The 24,704-nt window shown below is 35.2% G+C and overlaps 1 pseudogene; it reads right to left on the bottom strand.

Moving 5' to 3' along the window:
• Positions 1-13,193: 13,193 nt before the first annotated feature.
• LOC118660740 lies at positions 13,194-24,437 on the bottom strand (annotated as a pseudogene).
• Between the last annotated feature and the right edge of the window lie 267 nt (positions 24,438-24,704).

The raw sequence follows: 24,704 nt of genomic DNA, 5'->3' as shown, positions 1-24,704 counted from the left end.
TTTTTTTTATGCTGGAAGTGTAGAATAAATATCATAGATTGAAGTTTTTATCTAGTGAAAAATCACATTTCTCCTAATATAGGTGTCTCTATATGGTATATGTGTACATCAGCCTAGGAGCTTTCAAAATCATTGACTTACTTTCAATAAATATAATAGAGGCCCGGTGCTGGGGTCCGGCCGGCTCTCCGCCCAATGGGGGCCAATTGGGCCTGGCTTGAGGGGTTAGGGGCTGTGGGTGGTTGGCCAGCTGGCCCCGCCCCTGATCGGGGTGAGGGAACCAATTGGGGATGGGGCTGGCCAGAGGGAAGAGCCATGGGCAGTTGGCCAGCCAGCCCCACCCCCGATCCGGCCAGGGCCAGCCAGGGTGGGAGGAGCTGCACCCCTGTCGAGCTGGTTGGCCGCCGCAGTGCCTGTCATAGCAACCAGTCGTTCCAGTTGTTCCAGTTGTTCCAGTTGTTCCAGCGGTCCAGTCACTTGGCTTTTATATATATAGCTAGCTAACCATTTCTAGCTTTCCATAACTTTAAAATATAAAAGGACAGTATATTATTTTTAAATATATTTTTATTGATTTCCAAAAGGAAAGGAGGAGAGAGAGATATAATAACATGAATGATGAGAGAGAATCATTGATTGGCTGCCTCCTGAAAACCCCACACTGGGGATCGAGCCTGCAACCTGGTCATTCACCCTAACTAGGAATCAAATTGTGACATCCTTTTCATAGGTCAATGCTCAACCACTGAGCCATGCCAGCTGGGCAGATAGTATATTATTGAAATATTTATCCATGTTATATTTGGAGGCCCAAAACACATTATTTACATATCCATGTGATTTTTTAAAATTTAAATATACTCTAACCAGCTGTAGTCAGCACTTGATTATCCATGAGAAGTTGGAATATTCCACTGTAAGGAATCACCAATGGATGTTATAGAAGATAAAGCCCATATGTTAACATTTTAGTCATTGAGGAAGATTTGATTCCTGTCCCTGGAAAAGATAACACATATAGCTCTGTTAAATGTACAATAACATTTCTTTCCATTAAACAGTTCCCCTTCTGCCTCAGACAGAGTTAACTCTTCTAGAATACTTGTCATGTTTATTTAGACATGATCAAACTCAATAGTCTATTGTTTGGAAATGATAAGCACATAGCAAGCAATTATTATAAAGTGAGAACTTCCAGGAGATAGCTTTACAATTTTGAGAGAAAAATACTCATGTAAATTTTACTTCTAAAAAAGGTGCTGTAAGTGCATATTATATGTTTACTTCAATAACATAGAATTTAGGACTTAATGAGTACATGATTAGATTCACCTTGCATTGAAGGCTTATTTGATGAAAAGCTTTGTGTTATAAACTTTTATATTTTACAAACTAAAAGAGATTTTATTATTTGCCAATAAGTTGGGATTCTTCCAGGGAAAAGTATTGTCTACAACAAGCCTACTTTTGTATATTAGGCCCCAGCCATTAATCTCCAATGAAAACAACTTTAGCAGTTCTCATTAGATTTCTTCCTTATCCAGTGGCCATGGTGATTTGTAAAGGTTAAATTGAGTCACAAGCCCTAGCCCAGAGTTTCATCAAATTCTGCTTCTTTACTGTCATAACTGTGCTTTCCCCAACTAATTAGGTCTCTGTTGTGCTTCCTATTTTAATTTGTAGATAATATCCAGCCTTGCCTTGGCAAGTTTTACCTATTTCCCATGATCAGTGCCTTCTCCTCTCTCTATGGCTAGAGTTATGTTACCTGTACTAGCTGCCCCAGGCTCCTCCCTGGTTCTCTGACCTCCTGATGTCAATTCTATATCTAGTCATGGAATTACTATATATTTTTATACCTGAACTTACTATATTTTTTAAACATAAGTGCTTACCTGTCTATTTGAACTTGCTGGCCACTGGGCCAATGACATTTCCACCCAATGTCTATTCATCAGGGAATGTCCAACATAGGGCTGCCATATGATCTGCAAGATCATAAATGAGAGGCTATTCCTAGGACTGGCATAGATAACTACAGCTTTAAATGCATTTTTTATTAAAGTGTTGATAATACACCAACTCTACATACCATATAAAAATTTTGTCAGGGGAACAACTTTTTAATAATATCGTGTTCCCAGAAGGGAAAGAGAGAAACATCAATGTGAGAGAGAAACTGTTGCCTCCTATACATGCCCTGACCCAAACCGCAACCTAGGTAACTGAACAACCCATCTGCAACTACATTGTTAAGTATCTTAATCACACATTGACAATAAGCAATAGAGAATTATATAAATTTTTAAATATGAATAATATGGCAAAATTCATAATTTAGGAAATTTTCATGAAGAAGGGAATGGAAATGGAGGAGTAGAGTAGGAAAAACTTGGAAAGGGTCCTGGAAAAACATAGGGAGACAAAGATAGATGTCCAATTCTATGGACAAGATCAACACAGAGGGTTTAACAGAGAACCTCAGGCTAAGGGATGACTATACCACTGGATCCCAGATTTGAGAGAGTAACTTGTTTTGAATTTCCAAAATATGTTTCCGGGACTATTGATATTCCCTTTCCTTATTTAAGTTAGTTTACAAAGAGGCCTATGGCAGAACCTGCAGGAGGGAGGAAACAGGGGCCCAGTTCTAACAGGAGAGGACTGTTAAGGGCAAAGAAACTAGGCATATCCTGATAAACTTTGCCATTACATACAGGAGGATATCAAAGAAGGAGCAGGTGCAAGAGTGAGGGATGACAGCAGGTTATCATACAGATGGTTGGGGATTGTGTAGACTTTTAAATATTGTGTGGCTTTCAAGTAAAGGTCTAGGTGAAAATGGATACCTTAAATATGAAACCCTGGGGAAAATTGTCGATTAGCAGCAAATAAGAGGAGAATTTAAAGAAGAGAAAGGGAGCATTATCTCATGAGTTGGAAAGGTTAAATAAGATGAATGCTTAAAATATGCCACTGATAATGGCAATTAGGAGGTCATTGGTTATCTTAACAAATGTTGTTTCAATGATGTGATGGGGTAGATAGTAGATTGCATTGAGTAATGGGGAGTGAACTAAATGTAGTTGACTCACTCCATAGTTTGGCAGTGAATGCATAGAGAATAGTTTTATATCTAGTTGCTGAAAGAAGGAAAATTTACAGATTTTTTAAAAATTTTCTTTTAGGCTTGGGAAACTCAACAAATGTAATATGCTAATTTTGTTTAAAAATTAAAAGGCAGCCCAGTTCCACATATCCAAAGGTTGAAAGTTGCCACTCTATCCTAACAACAAATAAAAATCTGAATAGACTAAAATATCAACAATTCTTCTGGCATCCGTAAGACAGCCGAGGACACTGGGCAAACTGCTGTGACTGGAGAGACAGAGACAAACACAGGGAGGAAAATAGCAGTGGAGACCAGTGCTGGAGTAAGAAAATCTGAACTGTAATTTACAAATTGCAGGAGGCTCGGGGTCGACAACTCTGGGAGTTAAACACTCCAGGTGTCCCAGTCATAGGGGGCCCCACAATATTAGGAGATTTACCTCCAGCAGCTCAACCATCTTCTCACGGTATATATCAGAGAAAAATCTTCTTGTGCTTCTGGCAGGAGAACCGACAAAGAAACCATCTTTAATATCCCATAGCACCATTCTTCTTAACAAGGCCTATTCTCAGGACAAGGTAGTGAAGCGGAGCCTAATATGCTGGGGCATTACCAAAACTAAGTGAACAGAGGGAGGGAAGGTTCAGTTTCAGCCAGCTCTATCTTGTCCCTCAGAAAAATCTAAGAAGCACCTGTGAAATTTACAAGTCACCGACCTAGGCCAACTAAAAGACAGACTATATCATAGCACTAAAGAATACTTTACTTCCCCTCACATCTTACTACCATATTAGTAAAGCCTATCGAAAGCATGTCTGACTATCAAGAAATACTAAAAGGCAAAAAACACAATTTGAAAACAAAGAGTGAGCATCAGAACCAGACAAGGCAGGGGTTTGGGAATTATCATCCCAGGAATTTTAAACTATTATAATTAGTATGCTAAGGGCTCTCATAGGTAAAATAGACATCATGTAAGCACAGATGGACAATGTAAGCAAAGAGATAGAAATCCTAAGAAAGAACCAAAAAGAAGTGCTAGAGATTAAAAACAGCAACACTGTAACAAAAATTTAAAATGCCTTTGATGAACTTATTAGTAGACTGGACATACCTGAGGAAAGAACCTCTGAGCCAGGTGTCATTTCATCAGAATCCTTAAAACCAAAAAGCAAAGAGAACAAAGACTGAACACAAGAGAAGAGAATATCCAAGGACCATATATGTGTAACATACATGTAATTGGAATTCCAGAAAGATATGAAAGAGAGAAAGAATTAGAAGAAATATTTGAAGAAATAATGACTGAAAATTTCCTCCAAATTAGTGTCAGACACTAAACCACAGACCTAGGAAGATCAGAGATAATTAACGAAAATGCTATACTTAGGCATCTCATCTTTAAACTATAGAAAACCAAATACAAAGGAAAAATCCTGAAGAAAGCTTTCCTATCAAAGGAATAAAAGGATTCCTTACCTCTAGAGGAGCAAAAATACAAATTACATATGATTTCTCCTCAGAAATCTTGCAAGCAAGAAGATAGTAGGGTTAAATATTTAGTGTTGAGAGAAACAAAACAAGCACAAAAAATACCAACTTGGAATTCGGTACACTGAAATTATCCTTGAAAACTGAAGAAGAAATAGAGACTTTGTAAAACAAGCAAAATTTGAGAGACTTTGTTGCCAGTAGACCTGACTTGCAAGACCTTCTTCAGAGATAAGGAAAATGATATAGATCAGAAACTTACATCTTCACAAGAAAGAGCATTGAAGAAGGAATAAGTAAAGGCAAAATAAAACTTTTCTTTTTCTTATTCTCAATTGATTCAACAGATAACAGTTATTTTTCTTCAAAAGAATACTAGCAACATTTCTAATTATGTATGCTTATGTATCTATCATATATATCCTAATGCATGCTCATAGATAAGTGAAATGAATGACCCAGTAACAAAAGATATACCATAAGAGAAAGAATTATTTTGTTATTGGAAGGTACTCACACTGCCAAAAAGTGGTATAATGTTATTCAAGAGTGGATGTGAGTGCTGGTCAGGGGGCTCACTTGGTTGGAGCTTAGTTCTGTACACCAAAAGGTTGAGGCTTCGATTCCTAGTCAGGGCACATATCTAGGTTGCAGGTTTGATCCCTGGTCAGAGCGTATCTGAGAGGCAACCAATCAATGTTTCTCTTTGACATTGATGTCTCTCTCTCTAAAATCAATAAACTATCCTTGGATGAGGATAAAACAATTTTTAAAAGGAGTGAACTTGAGTAAATATTTACTCCAAATTCTAAGGTAACCACTAAAAAAAAAGTAAAACTGATTATGCTAAGAAAGGAGAAATATATAATCATTTAAAATGCTTACTCGTAAATAAGACTACAAATTGCAGAAAAGGGGTGGAAGACAAAAAATAGTGACAAAGAACATGAGAAACAAACAGATACCAGTAATGAATATGAGACATATTAATCCAACTATGTCAATAATCACACTGAATATCAATGGTCTAAATGCACCCACCAGAAGACATTGTCAGAATGGATAAAAACACAACCTAACTATATGTTGTTTACAAGAAATCCAATTTAAATTTAAAAACACATATAGATTAAAAGTAAATGAAGGACATATATGTAATAATCAATAAAGAAATTTTTAAAAAAGTAAATGAATATATAAAAATATACCATGCTAAATCTAACTGGAAAAAAAAAAACAACAGGAGTAGTTATATTAATTTTAGACAGAACATCAGGGAGAAAGGGGGCGTTGTAAAATAATAAAGTGTCATTTTCCCAACAAGTTATTATAATTCTTAATGTGTATACACCTAACAGCTGAGCATCAAGTTATGTGAAGCAAAAACTGATAGAATTACAAAGAGAAATAGATGAGTCCATTATTGTCGTTGGGAGCTTCAATACCTCTGTATCAGAAATGGACAGATGCAGCAGGCAAAAAAATCAGTAAGAGCACAGTTGAGCTCAACAACACCATCAATCAGCTGAATACATAGGGTGGTGCAAAAGTAGGCTTACTCTTGTTTGTATAAAATATTACAATAATTAATAAATAATACAGGAATGAACTCTATTCACATACTCATGACTGTAAATCTACTTTTGCCTAAATCCTATAAATGACCTTTGTACACTGTTTCATCCAACAACAGCAAAATATACATTCTTCTCAAGCTAACATGGAACCTTCACCAAGATAGAGCACATTTTGGGCCAAAAAACATGCCTTTACAAATTTAAAGGTATAGAAATAGCATAAACACTGCCCTTAGACCACAGTGAAATTAAACTAGAAATTAGTAACAGAAAGATAAATTAAAAATCCCAACATACGTGATGATTAAATAACACATTTCTAAATAACTTGTGGGTCAAAGAAGAAATCTCAAGAGAAATTTTAAAATATTTGCACTAAATAAAAATAAAAATGCAACTTATCTAAATTTGTGGATGTACAGGGAAATTTATAGCATTGAGTGCATATATTAGAAAAGAGCTAAAATCAATAATTTAAGTTTTCACCTTAGAAAACTCAAAAAGGAAAGATAAATTAAATAAAAATGAGCAGAATAAAAGAAATAATAAGAATTAGACCATAACTCTATGATATTAAAAACAGAAAATCAATAGAGAAAAATCAACAAAACCAAAAGCTGGTTCTTTGAAAAGATCAACAAAATCAACAAACTAAATTTAAAAAATAGAGGACACAAATTAGTAAGATCAGATATTAAAGAGAACACATAACTACAATTCCCATGGAAATTATTTTAAATAGTTTAATAGTTTTTAAATTATTATTTAAAAAAATAATAAAGGGATACTATTGATAGCTCTATGCCCACAAATTTGAAAACCTAGATAAAATGACCAATTCCTTAGAAAACAAACCTGCCAAAACTCATACAAAAAGAAACAGAAGGTATGAATAGGCTTATTTCTACTAAAGATATTGAATCAATAATCAGTAACCTTCCAAATAAGAAAGCATCATGCCCAGATGGATTTATTGGAAAATTCAAATATTTAAGGCACAATTTTTTAAGAAAGAACTTATAAATAAAAATATATTTTTCTATATAGAAATTACTTATGTGGATATATAATAATTTCTATAGTTCTATCCTAAATAATGTTTATATTTATAACTTCTATGAACTTCTCCTAAATATACAATCAGATATGATAAAAGCATCTATGTATAAGCATTTTTACAAATGTTGATAAATTGGAAACAACTTAAGGGTGACTTAATAATTGAATAAAGATATATGCATATGCTATAATGTTATAAGACTATTAAGACCCTTGCCTTTAGAAAATATGTACTAACATGGAATAAGTTACCAGTGCATAATAATAAGTAAAAAGTAGTATATAAATATCTTTAGAGGGTTATTTGCATAATTTTGTGTAATTAAAATACTTAGAATAATCAAAACCATGCAGATAATTTACAAGTGCAAAAGTTACTGATTAAGTAACATATCAAAATTATTTCACTGGATCAACCTGGGGGTGGTGAGTGAATAAGTCATGTATTTTTTTTTTTGAAAGGATTATTTTGAATGCTGCATGGATAGAGCCGAAAGGGATATAAAAGTACACACAAGGAAAACAATTTAAGAGGCCACTGCCTGGCCAGTGTGGCTCAGTGGTTGAGCATTGACCCCCAAGCACCAAGAGATCATTGGTTCAATTTCCAGTCTTAGCACATGCCCAGATTGTTGTCTTGATCCTCAGCAGCGGACATGCAAGAGGCAGCCAATTTATCAACATCGATGTTTCTATATCTCTCTCCCTCTCCCTTCCTCTCTCTCTAAAATCAATAAAAACATATATAAAGATGGTATTACACCAATATTGAAAGTTGCTGGAAATAGGATACTTGGTAGTACAATGGGGGAAAGTGGGGGAAAAAATCCTTAACAGCCCTAACTGGTTTGGCTTAGTGGATAGAGCGTTAGCCTGTGGACTGAGGGGTACCAGGTTCGATTCCGGTCAAGGGCATGTGCCTTGTTTGCGGGCACATCCCCGGTGGGGATTGTGCAGGAGGCAGCTGATCAATGTTTCTCTCTCATTGATGTTTTTAACTCTCTGTCCTCTCCCTTCCTCTCTGTGAAAAATCAATAAAATATATTTTTTAAAAAATCCTCAACATATTTGGAAGTTAAATCAATGGGATTTGATGAAGTGGAAGTAAGACAAGTTTATCAATTATGACTCATAGGTTTATGTCTCCACTGAATAAAAAGAAGGACATTGGAGACAGTACTGACTGCTTACTGTTATAACCAACATTTTGGGGGGGTTTCTTACTCCAGCACTCAGCAATAGGTCACAGTGTTGGTCACATTCTCCATGATTATGTATTTTCTCCCTCCACCTATTTCTTCTCCAACTCTATCACTGGCTCCTCTCCTACTACAACAATTTTAGTTTTTCTAATCAGAGATCAAAATCTTCCTCTTATTATTCTGGGTCAGTGGCTTAAAAGTTTTTGACTATGGCCCAAAGTAAAAAGTAAATTTTACATTGCAACCAAGCATTCATATATGTGTTTACATATATTTGAAACCAAAGATTTTTGAAATATTTACTTGAACTATATGCACTGCTAACTGATATTTTGTAATCTGTGCTACTTTATTTCATTTCTTAAAATTAAAGTTTTGATTCCTCTAAATTTAGTCATTATCAACAAATTTAGTCTTTGATCATGATTTGAAATCACTATTTGAGGTGTTCTTATCTACTACAACGATTTTCATTTTATCTATAAGCTGATTAAACCCAATTTTGAATTCCTTGTAAAAATCTCTCAAGTCCAAAATCATAAATTCTTCTGTGTTTTTTTTTTTAACGTCATGTAAAAAAAACACTGATATTTCAAATTCAAAGTCACTGAAATTGAGCCTTTCAAAAAAATAAAAAAATCCTTGTCTCTGTACATTGTGCAGGCCAAGATCCAGAGTTCATTCTTATGATATCTTTCTCACTCTTTTGTATGTTCAAACAATTTCCAGGTTTTGTCTATATTACCTATTTTTTATTTAAAAATTTTAGTAGTCACATTAAAAAGTAAAAAGAAACAGTTGAAATATCTTTTAATATATCCAACTAACATACTCTAAATATTTCAATATGTGATCCATATTAACTATTATTGAGATATTTTCTATTTTCTCATACCAAGTCTTTGAAATCAGTGCATAAATTACACTTACAGTACATCTTAATTTCGACTAGCCACACTTAAAATGTTCAAATAATCACAAATGAATGGTAGCCAACATTTTGGATAGGACAGGTCTAGATCTTGTATTACTTGAAGACATGTTTTTCTCTTGATTCCCATTAATGGTATCTTTGAACCCTATAAAAGTTTCTCTGGATTACTGCATAAGTATTTTAGCTTCTAGACTAGACTAAAAGAATATTTTTACCATATTGTAGCCAGATTGGATTTTTTTAAAAACAAAGTATTTATAGTATTTTCTCATCTTTAAAATTCTTGAATAGTTCTATGTCTCTAGCAGTAGAAGTATTTAAAATGAGGATAATACCCTTCATGATCATATTCAGATTTGCCTCTCTCACCCAAAATATTGGCACTTTCCCAATGTCTTTAAATTATTGTTCCATAGATGCAGTATTTTTTTATGGATTTTAATAGCTTCCACTTGAAATGCTATTCCTCCTCAGTCATCACATACTGATCCTTCATGTTTAGGGTAAATGCAACTCCTTCAAGAAAACTTTTGCATTCCTTGTAGATTGGAGAGTTCCCATCTTGCACTTCTTTCTTTTTTGAAATGTACTAGTAAATGTTTAATGGCATCAATGTAAAATTAACAATTAAAAGAAACAAAAATTATTTTAATTAACATTTACCCTAGAAGCTACTAGGAAACAAATCTAGGGATGTAATTCAAATATAGAATGAAGCTGTATAAATACATTTACTAGGGCTCAAGATGTCCAGATAGACCTGGAATATGACATGTACTCAATATGTGTTACTTAGCCAATATGTGAAAAATATCTTTCAAAAATCCTACCCAAATTATTTTAATCATTTTTAGGTGAGATAATAGCCTTCCATCTTGCATTTATTTCTAACCTAAAACTATTAAGGTATACTGAGTTTTAACAGCGTATTTACTTAATCACTTCCTCCTTAGTATGTATGCTCCGGGAGGGGAGGGATATTTTCTTGTTCATCACTGAAACGTTCATATGTGGCAATGAATTACTGGCAGAAAGAAGAGAAAACAGTCTTTAAAATTTGGATGATAAAATGAGTTATCAAAAAATATGTCAAGTGATGACACTAAAATTTAAGATGCAGATTGAATCAGTTACTACTTTACCTTCAGATTTTACTAAAATGCTTATGAAGTATTGATGCAGTTTTAAAACTCCTAATTAAAACCCCTTTTTGATGCCCAATGACACAATCAAATGATGAGAAAAACTGGTAGATATTAGGTAAAGAAAAAATATATACAATAGGTATATATATATATATATATATATATATATATATATATACACATGTACATGATGCTGCTCAATCTATATAAGGTATATTGCAAATGAGACCATTGCATTATATTTTTAAAATAATAAGAGTAAAATAACTGGGGTCCACTCACAAAACATCACAAGCATAAAAAGAAAAATAGAATATACCATAACCTCAAAACATTTTCCAGTTTGAGAAGGCACATGTTAGAGGCAGGCTCAAGGGTTCACATTAAATATATAATGTTCTTCCTTTTCTTAATTTTGATTATTGTACTTCTCAGTTATAGAATTTCTCTTTGGTTCTTGTACTTTCCAATTATCTGTTGAAAATCTCAATGTTACTCATATTTTATTGTGTGTATTAAACATGATTACCTTAATGTCTTTTTCTGACAACTCCATTATCTGGATCCCCTGTGGTTCTGTTTCAATTATCTATTGTTGTTATGGTTTAGAATCCCATTGTCTTGTTTCCTGATATGTCTGGTTAGTTTTGATTGAGTGGTGGATATTGTGTATAAAAGTTGTAGAAATAATTTCGGGCCCAGACAATGTTATTTTCATCCACAGAGAATTTGCTTTGCATTTTCCAAGTGCCTGGGGAGAATCATTCTGAGAGAATTACAATCCAATTCAGAACTGAGATGAAGTAATGCTGAGCTTGAGTCTCTGTTAGATCATTTCTACTTCTGCTTCCCCCTTATTCCCAGAGAATAATTCTGTCTCAGTTCACAGAAAGCATGTTCATTAGCCAAACCACTTGGCCGCTCCTTGACTTTAACATCTAACCCCTCAAATAGGAAGTTGTCAAAATTGTTCCCCAACTTTTTAGATTATCAGTCCCCTTCGAAACAGACAAGTATCTCCAGAGTAAAAGCAGACCCAAGTGCTGCTCATGTCCCTGAGTCACTAGCCTCTCCAAAATCTTGATCAAGTATTTCTTCACTTTGGTATTTTTCTATGCCTTCATGTAGATGTCTATAACAATATCACTCTAGGTCTAGGTCTAGATCTATATTTATCCCACTTCTTAAAAATTTCCCTTTGTTGTTGAAAGTATTACAGATGTCCCCTTTGTTTGTTTTTCCCATTGGCCCTCTCCACCCCACACCCGCCCCTCCCAGGCTTTCACCACACTATTGTGTGTGGCCATGGGCTATGCGTACTAATATATGCATATAAGTTCCTCCATTAGTCATCCCCCACCCAAACACCCACTCCTGCCTTCCCTCTATGCATGCTGTTACTTTCCAAATAAAACAGCAATTAACTATTCATCTGAACAGCCATGAAGGCTCACAAAAAGCCACAGAAACCATAATCGCACTGAAATTTGTCAGTGTGTTCCATGCTTCAATGTCTCTGGATCTGTTTTGTTCATCCGCGTCCACATATGAGTGAGATCATGTGACATTTATCTTTCTCTGACTAGCTTATTTCACTTAGCGTAATAATTTCCAGGTTCATCCATGCTGTTGCAAATGGTAAGAGTTCTTTCTTTTTTACAGTTGCGTAGTATTGCATTGTATATATGTACCACAGCTTTTTTGTTTTGTTAATCCTCACCTGAGGATATTTTTCCATTGATTTTTAGAGAGAGTGGAAAGGAGAAGGAGAGACAGAGAGAAACATTGATGTGAGGATTGACTGGTTGCCTCCTGCATGTGCCTTGACCGGGACTGGGGATCAAGCTACAACCTGTACATGCCCTTGACCAGAAACAAAGTCAGGACCCTTCAAACCAAGGGCTGATGCTCTATTATCCACTGAGCCAAACCAGCTAGAGCTACTACAGCTTCTTTATCCACTCCTCTGCTCATGGACATTCGGGCTATTTCCAAAGCTGAGCTACACCACTTTTCATTGGCCCTTAGCCAGAGGATTAGTCTGGTTAGCACAGTTCACCATTCCTGGAAGCAGAAATCCCTGACCTCATCTTAAACAAAAATTTATCCTTGGGAATCCTATAAGAATGGAGTTGACTCTGATTTCTTTGAGCATCTTTACATTTGCTTTTATCAGTTGCTTCTTGGCTTGGGACATATTTTCATCTTAATTTCTTAGCTTGTTGCTTTCTGGCCTACACAGAATAATTTTAAAATCAAAACATATTTGAATTTTAGGCCCTTAGTTACAATTTAATAGGTAATATATTTCCTCTGACCTGGAGTTTAGAGAGATGTAGGGAAAACCTTTGCTCTGCTGGAAGCTATAGATTAATTTCTAGTGTTTCAGTGTTTTGGTTCCTTCTTACTACCTTCTATACATTCAAACAAGGTCTTGTCCTGTCTCTATAGGATGGTTAAAAACAAAGCCCCTTGGTTATCAAACTGCAAATACTCTAGATTGGCCTACGAGAAATTTCAGACTTGCAACCTCTGTGATTTTAATTCCACGTTTCCTTTTTATTTATTTATTTTCTTAATACAAGGCTTTTATTGTACATCTTTATAGTTTCACAAACAAGTGTGACAACTCATTCTGCATCTTGGTGTTCCTATAGCTGGGCAACTTAGATCTTATCCATCATCCTGCTGAACTGTTCCTTTTTCAGAAACATAGATACCATCTACAAATTTTCTGATATCCTTGTTTTTAACTGTTGTGGCTTGCTGAATCAACGCAGCTGAATTTGATACAAGTTCAATGTCATTTCCTTCAAGAATCAACTCATCTTTCTGGGCTTGAGATACTGCACAAGCAACGCCTGACCTCATCTGAACTCTGCGGATGTATTTTTCGCCCAAGAAATTTCTAATTTCAACAAGAGAACCATTCTCCTGAATAACGATGTTGATAGGGAAGTGACCATACACAGACCTCATCTTGTAACGGAAGCCCAGCGTAACACCCTTGATCCTGTTCTGCACATGACTGCAGATAGTGCGAACTGTGGCCAGTTCCTTTCTATCCCCCCCGCCCCCCTCCCCCAACTCCCTTTGTCAACCCAGAGCCTCTTCTTTTTCTTTCCAATGAGAATGAACTCTACATTGTTGTGGTTGAAGCCCCTCCGCAGGGTGCCTCTTGGGGCCCTTCACAATAACTGTGTGTCCCTTCAGCTGACAGGGGTCCTCAAACTATGGCCCGGGGGCCACATGCAAATACAAATATTGTATTTGTTCCCGTTTTGTTTTTTTACTTCAAAATAAGATATGTGCAGTGTTCATAGGAATTTGTTCATAGTTTTTTTTTAAACTATAGTCTGGCCCTCCAACGGTCTGAGGGACAGTGAACTGCCCCCCTGTTTAAAAAGTTTGAGGACCCCTGCTTCAGCATTACGCCTACATTTTCTGGGATGTCCACAGTCTGATTGCTGAGAATGGTCTTCACCCTTGAAGTAGATGCAGCAAAGAGGAAGCCTCCAACTTTACTTTTGACTCTCAGAGTTTTCCTGAGTTTCCTGAATACCCAAGTAATCCTTTAAGATGCTGTTTTGGTAAATGTTTTTCAGAATTCATACATATTTTGTAATGGCAGCTTCCCCCCCGCCCCCCAGATTAATCTGTCTGATATATTGCTACTAGAATTACAAGTCTAATAAAAATTTCTATGCATGCTATTACTTTCTGAATATAACAGCAATTAACTATTCATATGAACAGCCATGAAGACTCACAAAAAGTCACAAAAACCAGAACAGCACTAAAATGTAAGAATGTGTTATCAGAAGAATCATATTGAGAAGTTATCAGTGATCAATGAATGCTTCGGTCAAAACTAGATTAGCAGGGTCAAACATGAAAACTTAGAATTAGATTGAACCCAACTTTTTTAAGATTCACTACTACTGAAACTTAGAGTTTATCAATCAGAAACAATGTTCGCTCCTTTCTCTGCGGGAGAGTCTCTCTGAGAACAGTCCACTCTTCAAGCCCCTCAGTCCACACTGATGCTGCCACTTCTCACGCCCTCCCAGTCATCATGGGTACCTTCATCCCTTCACCCACTTAGAGCTACAGCTCCCAGGGTTAGACTAAATCGGTAACGAAGTAAGCCTCTGAGACAAGGGAAGTGCTCTTTTTCTTCTGTTTCTCAGAATAAAAGCTAGTCTTAAAGATGAAGTCTGGCCCTGACTGGTTTGGCTCAGTGGATAGAGCGTTGGCCTGTGGACTGAAGGGTCCCAGGTTCGATTCCGGTCAAGGGCATGTACCTGGGTTGCAGGGCGCGTCCCCAATGGGGAGTGTGCAGGAGGCAGCTGATCGATGTTTCTCTCTCATTGATGTTTCTGGCTCTCTGTCCCTCTCCCTTCCTCTCTGTAAAAAATCAATGAAATATATATTTTTTTAAAAAAAGACGAAGTCTGAGAGTGTCCTGGATACAGTTTATTTTGTCAATTGTATTTTTATGTATTCCTTTTGGTCAAAGTATTAATACAAATTGCATTTTATTATACAGAAATACATTTTTCTCCCAGAGGTAACCAGTCAATGCGAGCAGGAAAAACTTCCTCCTTAGCCACTAAAGCTGTTTTTTATAAGGCTGCAAGGCCACGGGAATTTGTTAAGGGTATGTACACATCTAGGTTCTATAGCTTGAAGCTGAGAAGGATTTTATCAATGCCATGCTGAACATTAATGTTTTTAAAAGAGTTCACATTCTCCCTGTTGGCAAACATCCTTCCTATATAAAGCCGTCTCATTTAAGATGAATAAATCATTAGCAACAGCAGAGAAAAGGAGAGAAACTTTTTCAATCTAAGAAAAACGAATTTCCTTTAAGACTGAAAGACAAATTGTACACTTTAAAAAGCTTTTTTTTTCCATGGGAAACAAAATGGAATAGTTGTAAAGCATCTACTTTGTACAGCTAGCTATAGGGCACATACCAGCAGTGGATACTGTGAAACATGGAATTAAAGATGAGATTAAAAGACAATGGACTGAGTGAGTGCTCAGGGTACAGAAATGCAATGGAGTTCCAACAAAGATATGGAAAGAATGACAAATACCTAAAATGGAACATCAGAATTAAGTTCTCCAATAGGAAAGTCCACAAAAAGGAGACGCAATGGTGCAGAGAAGTGAATGAGTGACGAGATGAAAAAGCTTCCAAGGAAAATGAAAATAAAATTGAATATACATAAGGAAGACAGAGAGTGGAAACCTATCTGATGAACTTATAGGTGCTACTGAGGAAGAAGTAAGAACAAATGGAACAGCTGTAATGATCATAAGTATAATTATCATTTTTTTAGAAATGATTCCCATGGGAGAAAATCTGCCTGCAGATATTTCTGCTCATACCATGCTATGAGACAGATAAAATTATTCCATGCCTAGGTTTAAATTGGAAATAGATGTGCTATTAAAAAAACACACTTAAATATAAACCAGTAGTAAATTTTAAATAGATAATAGAGAGGAATGAATATAGTGATAGATAGATGAAAGGAAGAAACAATCTCCCTCTTACAGAAAATATAAAAAAAAAAAGCCAGTCTCTTAAGGAAAATTAAAAGGAAATAAAAATATTAGCTAATATGTATATTTGCTCTGTATCTCACTATATTCTAAGCACTTTGTATATAATCTCAATTCTTATTAAAATTACATAGACTATTAATTCTCACTAGAACTCTGTGATATAGGTATTATCATTCCCTTTACTGTATAGAAGTCGATGCACAGGTTGCCCATCCTCACACAGCCAGAAAGTGGTGAAGCCAGAATTTAAAACCAAGTGAAATGTTTCAGAAAGTGTGCACTTAAGCACTGTGGCATATCATCTAAATTTATTTTAAGTGTCTTGATAGATATTTAAAACAAATAGTTATGATTTAAATGATATTAAAAACAAATATATTTTGGTTAAAAAGTAAACATAATAATGTTTACTTCCTAATAACAAACTGATTCTCAGATTGAGGTAAAAGTATATGTAACTGTATATTTCTTTTTTAGTCAGGACTCTTCTAGTAACAGAAATCTAAATCAACATATGCAATCTTTATCAGCATATATCTTTGCAAAGTGCACGTGCTGTGATTGGTTTAAGATGTGATAGGATCCAGTGGTTCAAAAGAAGCCTTGAGACTCTATGGCCGGTCTTCTGTCACCGAAGTTTTTAGCACTGACATCGTTCACTGGAAAGCTCTCTTCATATGGTGATGGAAGATATGAACAAGCCACAATTAAATTTTAAAACTCTTACTACTGAGTGATGCACAGAGAAAGAAATAACTCTGGTTGGCTCAACTACAGCTACAAATCCTTTTCTGAATTATCACTGTAGCCAGGTGTGTGGGAATCACAGCGCCATGCCTGTGGCAGCCACGGTGGAGTATGTAATAGCCCCATGAGCAAGGAGGAAGCTTTTGCAAAAGGAAAAAACGAAAGCAATAATAGATGTCCACCACAAGAGTACCAAAATGACAGAAACATTTTTAAAGAAAAATAATGAGCAAAATGTATAACAATAATGGGAATATGTAGATCAGAAAATAATTTAAATAAAAAGCACAAATATAACAAACATATTAATTAAAGTTAACTGCACAGTAAAAACATAACTGGTATAAGCCACTATTAATTGAATAATATAACAAGTAAATATAGGTAGAAAATCTGTTAAGGAAAAAATGATAAATTCAGAGAAACATTTTTAGAATATAAAATTTAAAAAGCAGTAATCATTCATTCCGTGTCAGATGAAGTAGAAGTGTGAAGATCAGAAGAACATACAACATGATCAGTAAGGAAAAATGTTGATGTGTATTTTGACTTCTTAACCTCACATAGGAAATTTGACTTTAAATTTCCATAAAACATTTTCAGAAATTGGTCTAAACTGAAACACACAAATCACAACAATCTCCAAATTTCCAAAAAATAATTTATATTGGCTAGAATAGCCAATATAAATTTATAACAAATATTTATATTTTAATAGTTCCAAACAGTTGGAAATTTAAAAAATCCTCTTGAATTAATTATTGAGCCCAATAAGAGAAAAAGATTACCTCAATTATATTTTTTTTAGGATTCAATGAGTTGGAAATAGTAATATGAATATATTATCAATGAATCCCATTATTTTAAAATTAATTACAATAATTGTTTATTCATATTTAAAATTAATGACAAATTCAATATAAAATACTTTTAAATGATTGTTTTGAAGTTAAAATCTACTTTAGTCAACTTAGTTGTGTATTTGAAAGCCCCAACTCATTTTATTCAATACCATGTCTTCCAATATGACAAAAAATATATATCTCTTTCTTCATATTACATTTTTCAAAAAAATGGATTTTGATTAGAAGGTATCATACATGATGTAAAGGTCAATAAAACTTGATTAAAATGATGCATGCAATATGACTATCTTTTAATTGAATTTTATAGTAATGATTAACTAACATAAAGATGATGGGGGAATGATTGAGAGTTGTCTCCAACTTTACACATTTAAGTTAATCTTTATTCTTAGATACTGATGCTATTACTCTCTTAAGTATCTCTAAATTCCTAAATAGAATGAGTTTCCCAAATGAATTTGGCAGGCCCTGTAACTACTAGAGGGCAGCAAAGTCTTGTCCTATGCCCAGATAGCCAGTACAATTAGCTCCTTGCAAAACCACATGGAGTAACTGTATGATGCAACTTTAGCTTCATTTTCTGCCAAATAGTATTCTAGGAAACCTATTTGGTTCTAATATTTGCACTTTAAAACAAAATCCAATCACTTGATCCATCCCGATCAATAAACACTAATTAGCAAGCTAATCATTGTAATTAGGTTACACATGGGTTCGAATGGTATATTCCTTTTTAAATATCAGATTTTATCACTCTTGCTATAACACACTCTACCGAAATTGTTTTAGGACTTTCTTGAAAAGGGTCATTCAAATGTTAAAAAACTGCTTTGTTTAAGATATCACATGACACATATTTACTATAAAATCATGTATCTAGCAAACTTAAATGTTATTCATGGTAAAGAAGTATCCAAAATAGAATTGTGGTGCTCTCAGGAATATGTAAAAATGATTTAGTTGCCTAGCAACACCCCACCCCCAATAGAAAATGAGGAACTTTGTATACTCTGTAGCCATTTTTTTTAATGTTATTTCTGTGGTGCAGCGTATTAGATCAGCGTGCCTTGTGAACAGGATTTTCACAGTCAGGAGATGTGACTGTGTTTAAGATTCCTTTTTCCAGTCACTAGTTCATTGTCAGTGGCAGCTACAGAGCAGCTTTATGTGCATTCAGAGACCGCCAGGAAATTAGTTCTGCATGACTGAGTCAGCACTGTAGCTCAGAGCAGGAGGATCACCCATTCCCTTAAGCAATTGTTTGTTCCTTGTTGTGATAACCATATTAAATATCACAATTCCAGGGTACAAAAATATAGCCACACCATTATAATTCATGTAAAAATCAAGTCACCCCTAAAAGAGTGACCAATAATATAAACTTTCTCAATGTTTAATTGTAATATGTGAGGCTGGGCTTTTTTCATTGATAGCTGTTTATAGCTTAGTTAGTGCCTTCAAACATTCTTCGAAACTACATGAGACAGTGAAGTACAATGTCAGTGAAATGAATCCAGGGAAAATGAACATTTAAAACTAGCAACAGCTGAAATGCAACTGATCTTTAAAATTAAGTCAAATGTTTTTGTTTCTATGGTTTTCAAGGGGAAAAAATAGCATGGCATTAATTAGTTACTAGGCTACATTCCAAAGCAAATTTATATTGTTCCAATGTGCTTCAATACTACCCATGCCTGTCCACGTGTGGCCCTCGCACATCCATTCCCAAAATCACTCTTCACTTTTGTTCTTTCTGTAATAAGGCAATATAAAATACTAGAGGCCTGGTGCACAAAATTTGTGCATGGGTAGGGTCCCTAGGCCTGGCTGGCAATCAGGGCTGATCTGTGGGGCAAATGGCAGGGCGATGGGGGGAACCTGCTCGCACCGACCTTGGCTGGCCTGGGGCCTGCAGGTTGGGGGCAGTTCCTGCATTGAGCATCTGCCCCCTGGTGGTCAGTGTGTGTCATGGAGACCGGTCTTTCCACTGGTCATTCTGCATTTGGTCAATGTGCATATTAGGCTTTTATTATATAGGATTCCTTTATCCTGTCCTATAGGTTAGACCAGGGCTCCTCAAAATTTTTAAACAGGGGGCCAGTTCACTGCCCCTCATACCGTTGGAGGGCCAGACTATAGTTTAAAAAAAAACTATGAACAAATTCCTATGCACACTGCACACATCTTATTTTGAAGTAAAAAAACAAAACGGGAACAAATACAATATTTATATTTGCATGTGGCCCGTGGGCCATAGTTTGAGGACCCCTGGGTTAGACACTATTTTCTAATTAAACTCTAGGTTGTTTAGTGCCTTTGCATATTCTTTAAGATTGAAATGGATTCTTTTCCCCATTGCTACACACCATACAAGCAAATGCAAGAATACAAGTGATCTCTCGGTTTTGTTGATGCATTTCCTAATCATATATCAAAATATATATGTAATCCCAAAATATTATACACCCCTACACACACACACACACACACACACACACACCTTTCAGTTTGAGCAAATTGTCCTTGCTTGAATCCAAAGGTATAGCTCATTTAGAATTTAAGGCCTAAGGGTTTTCTGGGGGAATTTCTCTGTATTTCAAGGCAGGATTCCTATTTTCTGTCCCTCAGTGGACACTATGCAGTAATCCCCCTGTATCCACAGGGATAAGTCCCAAGACCCTCAGTGTATGCCTAAAACCACAGGTAGAACGGAACCCTAGATATCCTGTTTTCTCCTATATAAACATACACTTCACAGCTTCTGTTGGGCATATCCAAATTGCAGCACCACTGCTCTTGCACTTTGGGCCAATATTAAGTAAAGTAAGGGTTACTTGAGCACAAGCACTGCAATACCCAGACAGTCTATCTGCTAACCAAGATGGCTACTGAGTGACTAATGGGCAGGTAGTGTCCTTACAAAGTAGACATGGATAAAGAGATGAATTACGGCCCATGTGGACAAGAGTGGGATAGCAAGAGATTTCATCACACTACTCAGAATGGTGCGCAATTTAAAACGTGTGAATTGTTTCTCTTTGAAATTTCCCATTTAATATTTTCAGATCACACTTGTAACAGAAACTGTAGAAGGCAAAACCTCAGATAAGGGGGGAGGCTACTGTACATATTTATACGTTTATATTGATATATGCCTCTTGTTAGAATTTCAACAAAATTATTAATTGCCACTTTTTAGACCTGGGAAACTAGTATGAAACTATAATCTGGAAATTGGCTAAGAAATTTAATTCAAGAGAAATTTATGAAGCACTGACTCTATGGCTCGAACTTTGCCATGGTGAATAGAGAAATATCTGACACAGTTCTTAGCTTGAACCTTGTCTTTTAAAAACATAAAAGATACTATTTTCCCACCTGTCATAATTTTTGGTTGAAAAAATATATGAACATGTCAAACAAAATCAATTTGAAAAACTTTCTAATAGCATGAAGAATAGTACAGAACTTCTGCATACCATATTTTTCAAACTGATCAAATTCTATTTTATGATGAAATGACAGACTTTCTGACTCAGGAGAAGCAAGAGGTGTAAGAGATTGATTCTACTGAGACACACACGAATACCAGCAACAATGGGGAATCTGGTTTACTATCCATTGTTTTCACTGATGTTAGAAATGGAGTAGTCTCATAAATAAATGTTAATATATTAGCTCAAGGAAGCCAGAAAATTATCCCTCTTAAGTTCAGTTATTTAGTTTGAGATTGGTAAATGGCCAAGTAACATAAAGCTGTGTTGTAGCAATCACAAGACAAGATGCAGCAAACACCAAACTAAGCAACTGGGAGGGATTAATATGAGACAACTAAAGTCCGACAAGAAGATCAAGGTAAAAGAGCAAAATAAAAGTCAACAGGGTTTTACAACTTGTGCTACTTTCTAAAAAAAAGTTGAGTCCTAATTTTTGATTCATGTTTTCAAAATACCTTAAAGCAACACCCCAGACTCTACCAGAAACAAGAAAAGTTAAGAAGAACTAAACAGCATCACAATTTCACTTAGTGAAAAATATAAAACTTGGTCAACAAGACTAGAACTACTAGCCCACAAAAAACAAACAATAACAAAAAACAGTTTATTACAGTACCTGATGAGTGTTACCCTTGTGATGATAGTGTTAGGCTGTGTAAAAAGAAATAGTTATCATCAAGATCATTCCATATTTTAATCTGCTTGTGAATATAAAGCTGGAATGTTAAACTAGAGAGGGAATATCATCCTGGATGTTCTCAAAGAGTATGTAGGTCATGATTTGCACAAAGGATGCTTGTCTGAGAGGGTGATTGAGGGTTAAAATCTACCCTCACGCTGCTCTTAGAGGTATCAGTCCTGGCCTGCTGTGTTGACCTAGAAGGACGAGGCGCCTTTTAAAACATATTTTGTTAAACTCTGATCAGCCTTTGCTCACCCATGAGAAATTTTCCCTTTTCATTTGTGTTTTCTTGGCCATTCCTGCCATTATATAACAAGGAGAGAGCAGCACTTTGTAATATACATTTATACATGTTTTTTTTCTGGCATTTATTGTTTTTTTTCTGGCATTTATTGTAAGAAGAAAAAGCATGGATGCATAATTTTTATCTTTTCATAATATGTTCATAATTTATATTTTCATATTTTTCTTTTCACATTGAAGTTATTTATTTCAGAGAAGAAGGGCAAGGAAGAGAGAGATAGAAACATCAATGATGAGAGAGAATCATTGATTGGCTGCCTTCTGCACGCCCTCCATTGGGGGGTTGAGCCCACAAACCCACCAAATGCCCTGACTGGGAATGCACTGTAACGTCCTGGTTCATAGGTTGATGCTCAACCACTGAGCAACACCAGCTGGTTATTTATTTATTTATTTAAATCAAACCCTGTTCAGTTTACCCAGCCTTAACACAATAACTATACTTTAAAAAAAAGAATTGTATTTTCTAACAATGAAGAACTGGTTCTATTTTGTATCTGTTAATAGATATTAAAATAAATACTTTGATTTCTGCCTTATTTTAAAGTTACTATTTTTTTCTAGTTAAGAAAAAGAACTAATCATAGTTTTAAAATGGAGATGTCCCTATTAGCTGCAAAATTTTATTTTCTGGTTAAGACTACAGAATTCTTGGGAAAAGGAAACAAAAATATCTATTAGTACATGCAATCTAATGGTGTATTATTTCATATCATGAGTCAGTTGATGCTCTGAATTTGAGGCATTATACTAAGAACTGTTCAAAATTTAAACTTAAAAATCTCTCTAAGCTCATTAGAAGCTGAAAAATGACGTCATAAGTGTCTCTATCAAAGCAACTATGTGACATTTGCAGACATGATTTACTTTCCAAAAAACATAATCCCAATTATAATTTTGAAGCTCTGCCTGAGAATGAAAAGATAGTAGGAATAAGATGGGAATTTGTTGAGAAAAAGGAAAAATAAAAGGTGCAGGGTAGTCTGCAGCAGATGGGGGTAGATGATTAAGGGTTGATTTCTTACAAAGAGAAAAATAAAAGCAAAAATAAAGAAGAGACAAGTCATCTTCAAGTACACACAGACACACATTTGACAGTCATTTTACCTTAATTGTGTTTCATCTGTAGTCATAGCTCACAGTGAACATCCGTTAGGAAGGCTCAGCACATAACAATTTACAATTCTACCCTGATCCTTCCCTATGCTTTGGTTGAGTATCTCATACAAATACTACCCATGCTTATGAATTCCCTTCTGTCTCTTTAGGAGCAAGAACTGCTAATAGGACAATCTTTTGTTTGGTGTTACTTCCTGCTTCCTACCATGGTCAACCCAGCCTCCCAATGACTTCTGTCGGAGGCTGGGATCCAGAAGTCCCCAAAGGATTGTTCACGAACGCAGTGACAGTTCAGAGATCAAACCAGCCTGTGCTAAGACCACCAGGAGACTTATTGTCTGTTGCAGCCTTGTGCTTTGGCCCAGAACCATTCCTATTGCCATTTGAGCTTATTGCAATATTATACCCACAACATAGTAACACAGTGTATATTTTTCAGCTTCATTTACAAGAAAAATACATAATACCTTGGAGGAACATACACAGTATAATATAGGAAATGAGCACAGTGTTGAAGTTATAAAGAAAAAGAGTTCCTTTGATCCCTAACTAAAAAAAAAAAAAGAAAAAAAAAAAAGGAAATAGAGAGTATATTGATTTTAATATTTTTGTGCATAAAAGAAATACCTGAATGGACAACAGTCATTTGAGTTATGTTGATCATGTATGAAAGTGTATTTTGAATTTGGTCAAATAGAAATTAATGGGTTCAATTATCATATTTACATATCTATGGGAATATGCATTAGGTAGATCATCTCTGTAATGGGGTGTTTCCTAAACAGATATTTACTTGCTTAATTTATATTTGTGAACATCAACAACTGTTATTTCAAATTGGAGATTTGGTTTTATAGATCTATAACAGAAATGGGAGCCAAAAAATAACATTAAAAATGAAGTGAGACTTGCAATGGGTCTTCATAAGATTCTGAGAGGTCTTAGTGGCCATCTCCATCTTGACGAACTGTAATTTATAGAGTTTATTCTCATTTTCTAGAGCAATATCATAAGTTACCCAGTTGTTTTTTCCTCCTTTAGGTTTCTAAATGCTCAAAACCAACCTTTTCTTTCCCCTGCAGAATCTTGATCCTCCATCTGGAAAGTCCTCTGAGTTTTCATCCATTATCTGAATGAACCGTGGAAATAATTCCTTGTTTTATCTTTGGTAAGTGCACTAATGGACATGTGATAGACTCATAACCCTTGAAGGTAATGGTGTGAAACTGCTCCAAAACTGGCTAGAAAAACAGAGATCCCATTTCTGATCCCCTGATGGTTGCGAATCATACACTTTTTCTATTAGAGAGCAAAACAGTCCCTCAAAGACTAGCCCTTATGTTTTACTCTAAAAAAGATAAGAATTCTGAAATATTATATTTAAAAATAACTT

This window comes from Myotis myotis, unplaced genomic scaffold (assembly GCF_014108235.1).
Source record: "Myotis myotis isolate mMyoMyo1 unplaced genomic scaffold, mMyoMyo1.p scaffold_m19_p_7, whole genome shotgun sequence".
NCBI classification, from domain to species: Eukaryota; Metazoa; Chordata; class Mammalia; order Chiroptera; family Vespertilionidae; genus Myotis; species Myotis myotis.
The sequence above is the reverse complement of the archived record's forward strand: the minus strand, read 5'-3'. Positions and strand labels throughout refer to the sequence as shown.